Source organism: Protopterus annectens, chromosome 11.part0 (genome assembly GCF_019279795.1).
Source record: "Protopterus annectens isolate FY-2018-M chromosome 11.part0, PAN1.0, whole genome shotgun sequence".
In the NCBI taxonomy this organism is placed as follows: domain Eukaryota; kingdom Metazoa; phylum Chordata; order Ceratodontiformes; family Protopteridae; genus Protopterus; species Protopterus annectens.
The window spans coordinates 839,160,641-839,173,120 of record NC_056745.1 but is presented as its reverse complement, the minus strand read 5'-3'; the positions used below and the strand labels follow the sequence as shown (position 1 = coordinate 839,173,120).

At 38.1% G+C, this 12,480-nt stretch overlaps 1 protein-coding gene across 1 annotated transcript in view; it reads right to left on the bottom strand.

The window, feature by feature from the left end:
- CDC123 (cell division cycle 123) overlaps window positions 1-12,480 on the bottom strand; it is a 904,444-nt gene that overhangs the window by 695,574 nt on the left and 196,390 nt on the right. The window lies entirely within an intron of this gene.

The following is a 12,480-nucleotide window of genomic DNA, read 5'->3' as shown; positions in this document are numbered from 1 at the left end:
CAGTCCGACTGGGTGGATAACCCATTTTCAGTGGAGACCCGGGGAAAAAAAAACATTAATTACAGAGAAAACATAATCTAAGAAACTATAGTCATAGGATGAGACAACAAAAATAACCCCACAGATACTGTACAGTACAATAAATAAAAAATACAATCCTAGAATTCCAAGCATCTAGAGTTAACCTCTTTCAGCTCTGTGTTACCTAGCTATTAAAAATACATACATTTACAGAAATTTGGGGCAGATTGTTAGAGTGTGTTTTAAGTGTTCTGTATACAGGTACAGGGGAGGCTGACTTAAAATCAAAGTAGGAAACCATGTTACCTTCATCTGCTTCAAACAATCTGCAAAGACCTAAAATTAACTGTAAATGGTATTTACATTCTTTTTCAAATGTCTACCAGCACCCAGTTCTGTGGCATAAAGGGATGAAGCCCTGACTATGCTCTAGATGACCTATGATCAGTTAGTAGCATGGGTGCTGGAGGAACTGGGTGGGGAGGATGGGAATGAGCAGCAGCTCATCCATGCGGATAAAGGGAGACAGTCCAACCTGATGCAATACTGGCACCTATTGGAGAGATAGGTTCATGGTATGCAGCAATGAGTTGTGATGTGTACTTAGCTCTGCCAAGCCATGCCTGTAGGTCAGCCTTCATTGGGCGTATGTAGAAAGGAGTATGCCTACAATGGAAGGCATTGTAAGACCTCACATTTACAAGCATTCATGTCACTCACCAGAGGCTCAGAACTTAAGTTTAAACTAGAAAACCTTTGACAGCTGTCTGGATGACATCCTTCTGTGATCAGCTCTCCTTACCACAGGGAATGATGAGCAGAAAAATGAGGAGAGTACAGATGGTTGACAAGCAGCAGGAACAAAAAAAAGATACAAAATAAACAAAATCGAACAATACTTCTGCAACTGGCTCTGTAGCATACACTGCAAATATTTTAAATATTATGATGAATGATGTACATCTACAATTCAACATGCAATCTTAGCTATTCTGTTTTTATTTTAAACCTCCTGTGCCTACCAGTTATATAGCCATGGCATAGCACATCCACTCATTGACAAGGTGACAGCCATTCCCATCATAACCATCTAAACAGCCTTGAAAGACATTTATGTTTTTTTGGTCCTAAGCCCTTCCTCAGCATTAAAATGCCCACATAAATGAAGGCCTGCTATACCTTTCTCTGTAGGTCCATATGTTTCTGCATACAGCCCATAAGGGGTGTCACACAGATGTGCCTTGAATGAGCCAAATGCACATCCCTGGATCATATGGTACATGCTGTGCACCTCTCACTCTAGTATGTGTTTAACTCTTTACAGCATAACAGGTAATCACAACAATGCTTGGATGTACTTTGATGTAACATAAAACTTTGTACGGTCTCATCCTGCTTTCAAATTCCTGAGACATAGCTAAAATAGTTTCTCATGGATAAATTTGCTATCCCAGTCAACAAACTTAATAAATAACCCTTCCCTTAGACCCCCGCAGCACTAACAAAGACCCTGCATAATCTGAAAGAGCCAAGGTCCATAATTTCCTCTCTGCAATTTTCTTCAGAGTAGTAGCAACATAAGTATCTCAAGACAACCCTGTATGACACAATGCGGAATGTGACAGATTTGTACATTGCAATGGCCAATGCGTATGGATGGATGGTTACAGGAAGCGGGAACTCGGTCTTTCTGCTACAAATGAATACTATGCTGATGGATCATCCTGAAAAAAAAAATCACGTATGTCACAACATATGGATACACACACAGTTCATTGTAGACAGTGGAAGACATCAATATGGTTGCGTAGCTCAGCACCATCCTGAAGATCCCGGAAATAATGAACATGCCTACATAGTATCCAAAGCCAGAAAATCCTTAAAATAAATCTCACTTAGTAGTAAGATTTCTATTTACAGGGCTAAGTAAAGAGGGGTACGTGTTCTGTGAGTACATTATGGTTCAGCTAATGTCCCTCTGAACAGTGACTTCTTGCTTAGCTTTTAAACAGAAGAAAAGTGTTTATAGAGGCCCACATTACATGATAAAATAAATATATAAAAATAAAATAAATAATAAAAAAAAACTCTTTGTCTTCCACAAAATTAATAGTGTAGAATATAAGCAGACCTCTTAGTTCAGCTGAAACTGGTGAACAGCTTCCTAAAGAAGAAAAAAAATGGGATTACAGGAGGGGAATAAGGTGTTGTGTGACAAAAAGGTGGAAGGTTTTTCCCAGGTAACCTGCCTGAAATTAAAAAACGTCTGATGCTAATCCCATTTTATTAGTCAGACTAGCCTTGAATGGGTCACTCTTCACTTCACAGTTTAGACAGATTTGTTGAGAATACATAAATTACTGTCACAGTCATTGTCGGTCAGGTCTGTAAACAGTTAACTAGAGAACTATGAAACTTGCGGCTTTATTTTGTCAAATTCAGTGTCTCACTGCTTGCTACCGCTTCAGAATAGTTTCTTAGCAGCTGTCTTACTACTGTGAAACTGGAACTGGTATATGACTACTGTATGTTCTTTTTCTACAGTTTAAACAAGTGAATGTCTGTTCTCCCTTCCTGATCGACACAAAACGAGATGTGCTTTCAAACCAAAACTGCTCATAGACTATTTTTCTAGTCTAGTTTTTGGTTTCATGGGAGTCTTTTATGCTGGATATAAATATTGCATTAAGAAGTTAAATTTTGTACTTTTAAATGTAAGACAGTGGCATGGCACTGCTTTGAGGGCACTCATGCCATTAGCTTTTTAAGAATGAAGCTCCACCAGGATATCGGAAGATCCTGTAGAGGGTTTCCAAGGGCACACAGCAGTTTTTTTGTTTTTTTTTAACTGTGTTTTTCAGTGTTAATTTTATTTATTTAGACATTTGTTAACCAGGTATGTCTGACTGAGCATGAGCCCTTTTTCAGCAGTGGGCCGGAGAGAAAAGCTCCACACAGTACAGATTACAGAGACATGGAGTAGTTTATATGTATAGCAGCAAACGTAAACATATAACAAAATATATAGCAACAAAGCAGCAAATGTAAACATAACAAAATAGATAGCAAAAAATATACAATCAAAAATTGAACTACAGTAGTGGTTATTGATGCAAACTACTATTGTAAAATACAGTTCAACTTGGGAAGATCAGCAGATAGTGGGATAGAGATTATAGATAAACTTGGTATTTGTTGTAGTAGATAGTAGGGCAGGTGAACAAGCTCAGTAGTTAATAGTTTAGGGAAAGGTTTCAACCAGGTAAAGTATACTAGAGCAGTACATAGACAGGTCAGGAGTACATGGCAAGTGTAGTGAGAGTTAGGCTGGGCTTAGGCAAGGGCAAATCCAGGAGTTCAGTAAATTTTCCTTTAGGGCTTTTTTGAATTTGTATTAGATATAGTTCTGATGTCCAGGGGTAGTTTGTTCCAAGATAATGCAACTGAGTATCTGTACAAATGTTGACCAATTGTTTTTTTAGGCTTGCAAATTTCCAGGAGGGACTGGTCAGATCTATGGAGGGTCCAGGCAGTAGTATAAAACAAAATGAGGGAGGAGATCATGATGCAGGTGGTGGGTTTGTTTAGGACAGACTAGATAAGCAGATGAGGTAGTAGGAGCTGGTGGGTAATTCTAGCCAGTTTAGAGATTTGAGAGAGATGCAGTGGTGGGAGTTATAGGGCGAGCTTGCAGCGAACCTAGCTATTTTATCATGAGTTCAAGTTTAGTTTTTAGAGAGGATTGTACATTAGTTAAGATCTGTGAAACAAAGAAGAAAGGGTAGAAAGTAGGTGTAGGCTAGGGAGAGTCTGGAGTCTTTGGTGAGGAATTTATTTTTATACAACAAGCAAAGTTTTTAGCTTGTTTTTTTATGCAATAATGGACGTGTAGATCAAATCTGAGTTGGTCGTCAATGATCATGCCTCAGAGTTTCAGAGTTTATTGTGTGTTTCTATGTCAATGGTATTGTTGTTCAGAAATGAGTTTGAGAAGTTAGATTTAAGATGAGTAAGGGATTTTGGGAGGAATTGGGGAAGTTTGGAGGGTTTTTGGGATTAAGAATGAGTGATGATCAGTAAGCCAATTTTCTACAGAGTTGAATGAGTTATGGGTTAATCTGTGAGGAACTCCCACGTTGATGGGGCAGAAGGGAAAGAAGGAAGAGAGCCACTTGATGGATTGCTGTCTGTTAGTGAGGTAGCTTGAGAACCATGTTATAGCAGGATTAAAGACATTTAGCTCAGACAATCTGGTAAGAAGCTTGGGTGAGAGACCGTGTCAAATGCTTTAGAGAGATCTAAGAAAAGACGGAAGAGAAGTTTGTTACTGTCTCTAGCTTCAGAGATAGTTTGTGTAGGGAGAATAGAACAGTAGTACTGCTGCGGTTAGGTCGGAAGCCGTATTTGGGTGATAGTGAGTACGTGCTTTTGAAGAATACAGTCCATAAGCTACTTATGTACACATTTTTCTAGTAATTTAGAGAAGGGAGACAGAATGGCTATGGGCCGGAAGTTTGACAGTTCAGTGAAGTGTCCTCCTTTGTGGATTGATATTGTGTAAAATTGTTTCCAGACTGAGTACAGTAGATTCTTGAAAAAAAAAAAAAAAGAATCAGGAACCAAGCGAATAGCTGCACGTTCTTTATTACACACTTCTGGTACCTCGGCTAAAAAGCCTTCAAGGAATAACACCATACAGTACTGCAGCCTATTTAAATCCCACCAATTATGTATGCAAATATCTCAAATTCACCAAGCACTTAATTATTCAAGTTTAAACACACAGTTCCCATTTAAAAAGTGAAGACAAACACATTATTGAATACAAGTTTTCCCTGTACCACAAAATACACACATATATATATATATATATATGTATATATATTCATATCATATTGTATTCAATTGTAAATTAAATGCATATATGCCTAACCTACCAACTTCATCAATACATAGCAGCAGTCCAAATAGCATATAAATACATGAAGTTATATAAACATGTACATAAATATGGACATCCAAATAAATAAATAACTGCCTGAAATTAACTACATTAATTTAAATATCCCAATTTAATTCTAAATTTAACCCACGTGGATATATGGTCCCTAAATTAATAATGAATTTAGCATCCAACTTTAACAATCTTCGAATGAATTCCTTCACCCCCCCCTCCCCATATTATTAACTCCAAAGGGTCTGCCCAGAATACTAAAAAAGAAACTATCTAATTTTCCTTCACAGACAAAAACAAAAATGTTGGGCCACTGGGCATGCTAGTCTCAAATTCCTAATATCGTCCAAGTGTTTCAATATCCTTAGCTTAACTTCACTTTTCGTCTGCCCAGTGTACCACATGGTCGGTGAACAACCACACCCAATAATGTAAATGACTTCACAAGAGTCTCACTTAAATTGATTTTTAATCCAAAACTTTTTCCATTAATAAATGATGCATGCAGATTCCTAATTCTATTACATACTTTGCACTTTCCACAAGGAAAAGGACCCAACTTTTCCCCCCACAGTATTCTGTACCCTTTGGTTCAGCAATTATTTTAAATTGTTGAATCTACCATACAAGAAAGTAACTCTACTATGTCCTTGGAAGGAGCAGCGGTGATTCCTGGAGTTTTTAGAACCCAAGCTGAGGTGGAGAGGTTCTGTTGTGCTGAGCTGTGGAAGGAAAGGGAGGACAAAATTGCCTGCAATGACCCTTGGTCCATGGGTAACAGTCAGATGGATGAGAGGTATGACCAACTAGAGAAACTTCTGAAAAAAACAAGTCTTGCTGTTCTACAACATAAAACTGTTACAAAAATAGGTTGAATTAAATACAACTCCCAGAGAGCTACGGGTGGACCGTTTGCCAGCATTTGAGTTCCCTGAGGAGTAAAATGACCTGTTAGAAGAGTGGAAATCTGTTTTGTTACTTTGTACTATCAGCTGGTTGAAGATTTTGATTAAAAGAAACATCAGTGCTCAGGAAAAGGTACGGAGTTCCATCACACAATTGCAGGAGGTGTTGATTTCGTAGACATCGGATGTCTCTTTTTCAAGGAGGATGAAAGATATAAAAGTGCAAGTGGGGAAGGTGGAATCAGAAGTGGTAGAAAGGAAGAAACTTGCAAGGGACATTAATGTTTACGGTTGTGGAATTATCTTTTCCTGGCAACATAAAGGCAGAAGGGGGAGTGATACCCATGCAAGCAGGGGAAACAGATCACGCTCAGGTCATTCTTCTCATGATACTTAAGTTTCCTCAGGGGAAATGGTGACCAACGGTCGAAAAAGCATCTCTTTTGAAGATATGAACAAGGCAATAGACAGCTCTGTACAGGCTGAGGGAGTGGAGGAGTCCGATGTTTCAGTTCGTGGTAAAGGAAGAGGTAAACGTTTTCAGGCAAAGGGAAAAAGAAATTAGACTGTGTCAATGGGCAGGGTGAGGTTCATGTAAATTATGTAGACACTACTTTCCCTGAACACATTCAACAAAATGATTTAAGTACTGTGAATTCATCAGATTTGATGCTTTCGGAAGAAGCCATTAGTGTTTTAATAAAGGGTACAAAGTTTGTCCCTACATATTTACCGACTTTAGCGGACTTGTTGGGGGAAGTAAAAAATTTTTGTAGAAAACTGCATTTGAAGGTTTTTTCTCTAATAAGGGGCAAAGCACCAGTGAAGTAGAGCTGGTGAATGAAGAATCTCTTTTAGATAATTCGTTATTAAACATGTTAGTATACGACAACCCTGTTGTGGATATTGGTAACATTTTGGATTTGGACATTAGCAATGACTTTGACCATCTGAATGAATGTAATGTTGAATCTACAACTGGATATGGTAAATTGGTTGTTCTTAAGGTTCCCTCTGTAAGCTCTTTAGTACCTCCTAAAACATCTGCAGCAGTTAACATGTTTGAAACTGTTTTGTGTAAACAAATAGAAGTTGAATATACAGATTTTGCTCAGAGATATAATACTGCCAAACTACCTTAGAATTACAACCTCACACCATCAGTTCAAAAACAACCTGAAAGAATATCTCAAAACCCAATGGCTATGCCCATGTCGTGAACCTGACTAAATATACATTCTCAACCCCTTCCAAATGTCCAAAATCTATCAACAAATGGCATACATGTTTATTTTTCTTGTATTAGTCTAATTACTATTTGTATATAAGATATTTCAGCTATGTATAACCTTCTGATTGCTCTGCTGTCATATTTAACAACTATGAAAAATTTCTCTCTCATCTTGTATTTGAAACATGTACCTTATTTTCTTTTTTAACTTGTATTTTTTTAACTTGTATTAACCACTATGTTGGAGCTTTTCTCCTCGGGCCTCTACTGAAAAAGGATATGTATCCAGCTAGACTAGCCCGGTTAACAAATGTAAAATAAATAAATAAAAATACTTGTAATTTAAGCAAAACATAACTGCTGGCTTTAAAGCAGTTATGTGGTCTAACTGAACAATATGTTTTTACACAGGCTGACGGGGGGGGGGGTAACTGGGTTGTGATGACAAGGGAATGTTACAACAGTATGGTATTGTCTGATGAGAAGGTTTACAGGAAGCTACAATCTAATCCAGTAAGCTTGTTTAATGAGTTGTTGCTCGAGTTACTGAAGAGAGGCGAAAGGTTGGTTTTTTTTTACCAATCAGATGTCAAGAAATTGTTTGTAAAAAGTCCAAGAGATGCCAGGTTTTTTGCAATTCCAAAGTAACACAAATCACTTATTAAACCACCTGGAAGACTGAATCGGGTGTGGGAGAATTTTTGCAGAACATTGGCATCTTCTTGGACTCTCAACTAAAGGTGTTTCTCCCAAGGTTCAGTCATATGTTAAAAACAATGCACAAGTATTGGAATGTATGGGTGAGATATAGTGGAATTCTGATTATTATCTGTCTTGTGTAGATATAAAGTCCCTTTACACAAACATCAAGATAGAACAGGGTTTAGAGGCAATTGTGAAAATGATGGGTGAAGGTCCATGGACTACTTATGTTTGTCAGGTATTCGAGTTTGCCCTTACAAACAACTATTTTGTTTTTGAACAAACATTTTATTTGCAGTTAGAGGGGACGGCGATGGGGGCGGCTTTCGTCCCCTCATATGTTATTTTATTTATGGCATTTTTTGAAAATATGTTAGTCTATCCCACATGCTTTTACAAGAATAATGTGATTTTGTTCAAACACTTTATTGATGATTTAATATTTGTGTGTAGGAGTGATCGAAGTGAATTTGGGAATTTCATGGAGATATTGGGTTAAAATTATTTTGGTTTGGAATTCACATTTAGATGTCCATGCAATTCCTTGATGTTGAGTTTTATTTGGATAGTGAGGAAATGCTCCAGTATAGTCCATTTCACAATAACAGCTGCTAATAATTTTTTTTTAGAGGCCAGTAGTTCTCACCCTATGCATTTGTTGAAATCTTTACCATATGGGGAATTCAAACGTATTTTTACCAGTACATCTGATAAGCAAACGTTGGAAAAGGAGCTTGCCATGGTAAAGAATAAGTTGCTTAAGACGGGTTACAAGGATGCTTACATTCAGGAGATGATGGACAGATTCAGAGGGGTATCAAGTAAAAGATGTTACAAAAGTGGTCCCTAGAGGCGTAATGGTAATCATTCGAATGATTTGGAGGAAAAAGAGGGTATATTTTATGTAACACAATTTTCCCCTTTCTCAGATACCATTAGGGAACTTGTGAATAAATTGTGGCCAATGATTTATAGAGATGAGGTGGAAGGTTATTCCCCAGTAGTGTTACTTTCTCGTATGGTAGATTCAGCAATCTAAAAGAATTGCTGAACCAAAGGGTACTGTGGAGGAAAATTTGGGTGTTTTTCCTTGTGGAAAGTGCAAAGTATGTAATAGAATTAGGAATCTGCATGGATCATTTATTAATGGAAAAAAATTTTGGATTAAAAATCAATTTAATTGCGACTCTTGTGGAATCATTTACATTATTGAGTGTGGTTGTTCAACCATGTGGTACATTGGGGCAGGCAAAAAAGGAAAGTTAAGCTAAGGATATTGGAACACTTGGGCGATACTAGGAATTTGAGACTAGAGAGCCCAGTGGCCCAACATTTTTGTTCTGTCCATGAAGGAAATTTAGATAGTTGTTTTTTTAGTATTCTGGCCAGACCCTTTGGAGTTAATAATGTGGGGGGGGGGATTCATTCGAAGATTATTAAAGTTGCAAGCTAAATTCATTATTAATTTAGGGACCATGTATCCACGTGGGTTAAATTTAGAATTAAATTGGGATATTTAAATGCATGTAATTAAATTTCAGGCAGTTATTTATTTGTTTATTTGGATGTCCATATTTATGTACATGTTTATATAACAATGTATTTATATGAAATTTGGAATGCTGCTATGTATTGATGAAGTTGGTCAGTTAGGCATATATGCATTTAATTTGCAATTGAATACAATACGATACGCATATATATGTATTTATTATATGGTACAGGGAAAACTTGTATTCAATAATGTGTCAGTCTTCACTTTTTAAATGGGAACTGTATGTTTAAGCTTGGGTGGTGACTTTTAGTGTGTCTGGTAAATTTGAGATATTTGCATACATAATTGATGGGATTTAAATAGGCTGCAGTATTGTATGGTGTTATTCCTTGACGGCTTTTTAGTCAAGGTACCAGAAGTGTGCAATAAAGAATGTGCAGCTATTCGCTTGGTTCCCGATTCATTTTTTGGGGGAAATCTTTAGTGTGCTTTGTGTATTTCAACTACAGTAGATTCTTGGACAAATCTGTTAATTAGGATAGAGATAGGGAAGGCTATAGAATTAACGGCCAGCTTAAGGAAGAGAGGAGGAAGATTATCTGCGGAGAGAGAACATGGCTTTAGTTTGCTAAGTAGACTTTTTATGTAGACAATGGGTACTGGTTTAATGAGAAGGAAACATTTTGGGTGGAGGCAGTGGGGGATTAGTGAGGTTAAGGGTGTTGCAGTCTTGGGCTAGTTTACTGACAGAGTCAATGAAGTAGGAGATTAGTAAAGTAGAAGTTTCAAGGGGGGTGCTATTAGGGCAGGGGTTGAAGGATCTTATTGATTATGTTCCAGAATGTTGTGTTGGTTAGTCTGAAGAAAAATTTCTACCTAAACCTTACCACTAACTATGTGTTTTTTAATGAGCTTTCTGGGTTCTTCGTAGGTTTTCGGGTGGGTGGGGGATTTTGGTCAGTTTTTCCAGGTATTGTCCCTCTTTAGCATTAGTGAGTGAGTGGATAGAGACAGCCAGGCTGCAAATAGAGATTTTACTTGGATTTTTCTGAGGGGAGCAAGGGAGTTGAAGTCCAGAAATATCTGGTTCACTTGTGGACGGCATCATTAAGGGGTAGATATGCAAGGAAGGACCAGTTTATTGAGGCAAATCTATTATTAAATTCATCCAGGCTGAATTTGGAGAGCCTATGTCAGTCTTTGTATTTGTGAGGTCTAATGTGTTGAGGAGAGTATCTTTGAATACAGGTGGGCGAGTTGTCACTTACTGAGTCAAGTTGTGCTTTTGTGTTGTCGTAAAGGTCTGGATTGGATACAAGACTCCAGTCCAGGACAGAGTTGTAGTGGGTGGGGATAGAGATACATTGTATGAAGCCATGTAGATTTATTCAAGAATGTGGGGTTAGAGGTTAGGTTTTTGCCAATCAATATTGACGTTACCAAGTACTGCAGTTTCATTTGATATACTGAGTGCGATCCAGGAAAGAATATGTTCAAGAATGGGGATGTTATTACCTGGGGGAATGTATATAGTAGTTATGATAAGTTTTTTTTTTGTGATTATTGAGTTTGCAGTTAACTAACAGTTCAGCAGGGTAGAAGTTAGGAAGTGTAATGGGCAGGAGATATGTTAAATTGGTTGGAGTAGATTATTGCTACACCCCCACCTTTTCTGTGTGTTCTAAGCGTAAGATATTGTATCCAGGGGGGATAATTTTGTTATCAGTGATGTGGGGTTAGAGCCAGGTTTCAGATAGAGTTATAATGTCGGGGAGGTACCGGGCCACACATTAATGGAATTCTGTGAGTTTGTTAAGAAGGCTATGTATATTGAGTGAGAAGAGGGTTAGGTGCTTGGTGGAGGGATTGAGGTGAGGGGAAGGTGGCTGTGCCACTTGAGTGTCAGGTGAGAGATAGAAGATGGGGCCTGGGTTAGGGTGTATGTCACTTGATAGAGATATGCTATTGATATTGTCTGTAAGAGTAGGAATCTTAAAGTAGTGGTAGTGATATTTGGGTTTGGTTTTTAGGGGGTATAGGGGTGGAGGACTGCTTTAATCCTAGGTAAGAGTGAGTTAGGTGAAAAAATAGAGAGGGTGATATGAAAAATGTCTAGAGGACTAGAAAGTCTTTGGTATAGTGAATTGAAGTAAAAGAAAGGTTAATGGGAGATAATTTTGTGTGGTAAGAGGAGTGATGGAATAGCAGAAGTGGAAAAGGAATGAGAACAGAGAGGAGTATCATGTTAGTGGTGGGTGGGTATGAAGAGAAGGAAGTTTTTGTGAGTATGGACAGAGAGGAAGAGTGTTCATTTGTGTGAGGGTGGGAGAGAAACAGGAGATAGTGAGCAGGACAGTGGGTGTAATTCTGGTTAGGGGAAACTGTTGAATACGTAGTTTTGGCAAGTGAGAAGTGTGTTGTGGAGAAGATTGCAAATAAAGAGACAGTGTGTGCTTTGGAAAGTGGTGCAAGGTAATTGGGGGTGGTGAGTAGTTTCAGTAGGAGGGGTGTGTAGAGAGAGGTGTGCTAAAGAGAGAGGAGGAGAGGTTGTGATTGGTAGAATGTGTTATTTGTATTTGGGTCAATCAACTGCCTACAGAACCAAGCGAGACAGATGCCTCAATGTACTAAACAATAGCATCTGCAGATCAAATTCCCTGTAAGACAGTGTGTGAATACTAGTTCAAGGAAGGATCTTTCACATAATTCTATTGGTCTGCATGAGTCATTCAAAAGCACAATCAGCAGCTAATTTCCCTGTCACAGTGAGTGTTTTTTTCTATCCCTTTCTCCTGCCTCCACTTCCTTCAGCTGTAGGATGGCAAATTTTGACAATCTTCAGTGATCTGTAGTCACACATCACATGTTTCACCTGCAAGATGGTTACTGCCATCCAAAGGAGCTGATACGGAATTATGTTTCAGTCAGTGAAACAGGAAACCATCCCTAAACAGTGATCATGTTTGCATAAGCAAGCAATAATGCCCAGCAGGGTATGTGTTACTGTGTAAATAACACCCACCCAGTGGTGCTAAGACGCTGCAAGCAGAGGGCTTCTACACCCCCAAAAGGGCATTACTTACAAAGTAACACACACCTGGAGAGGAATTACTGGGCATAGATAATGTTTTGTCTGCAAAATCATTGTATTTTAGTTAATTATTGTTTATTA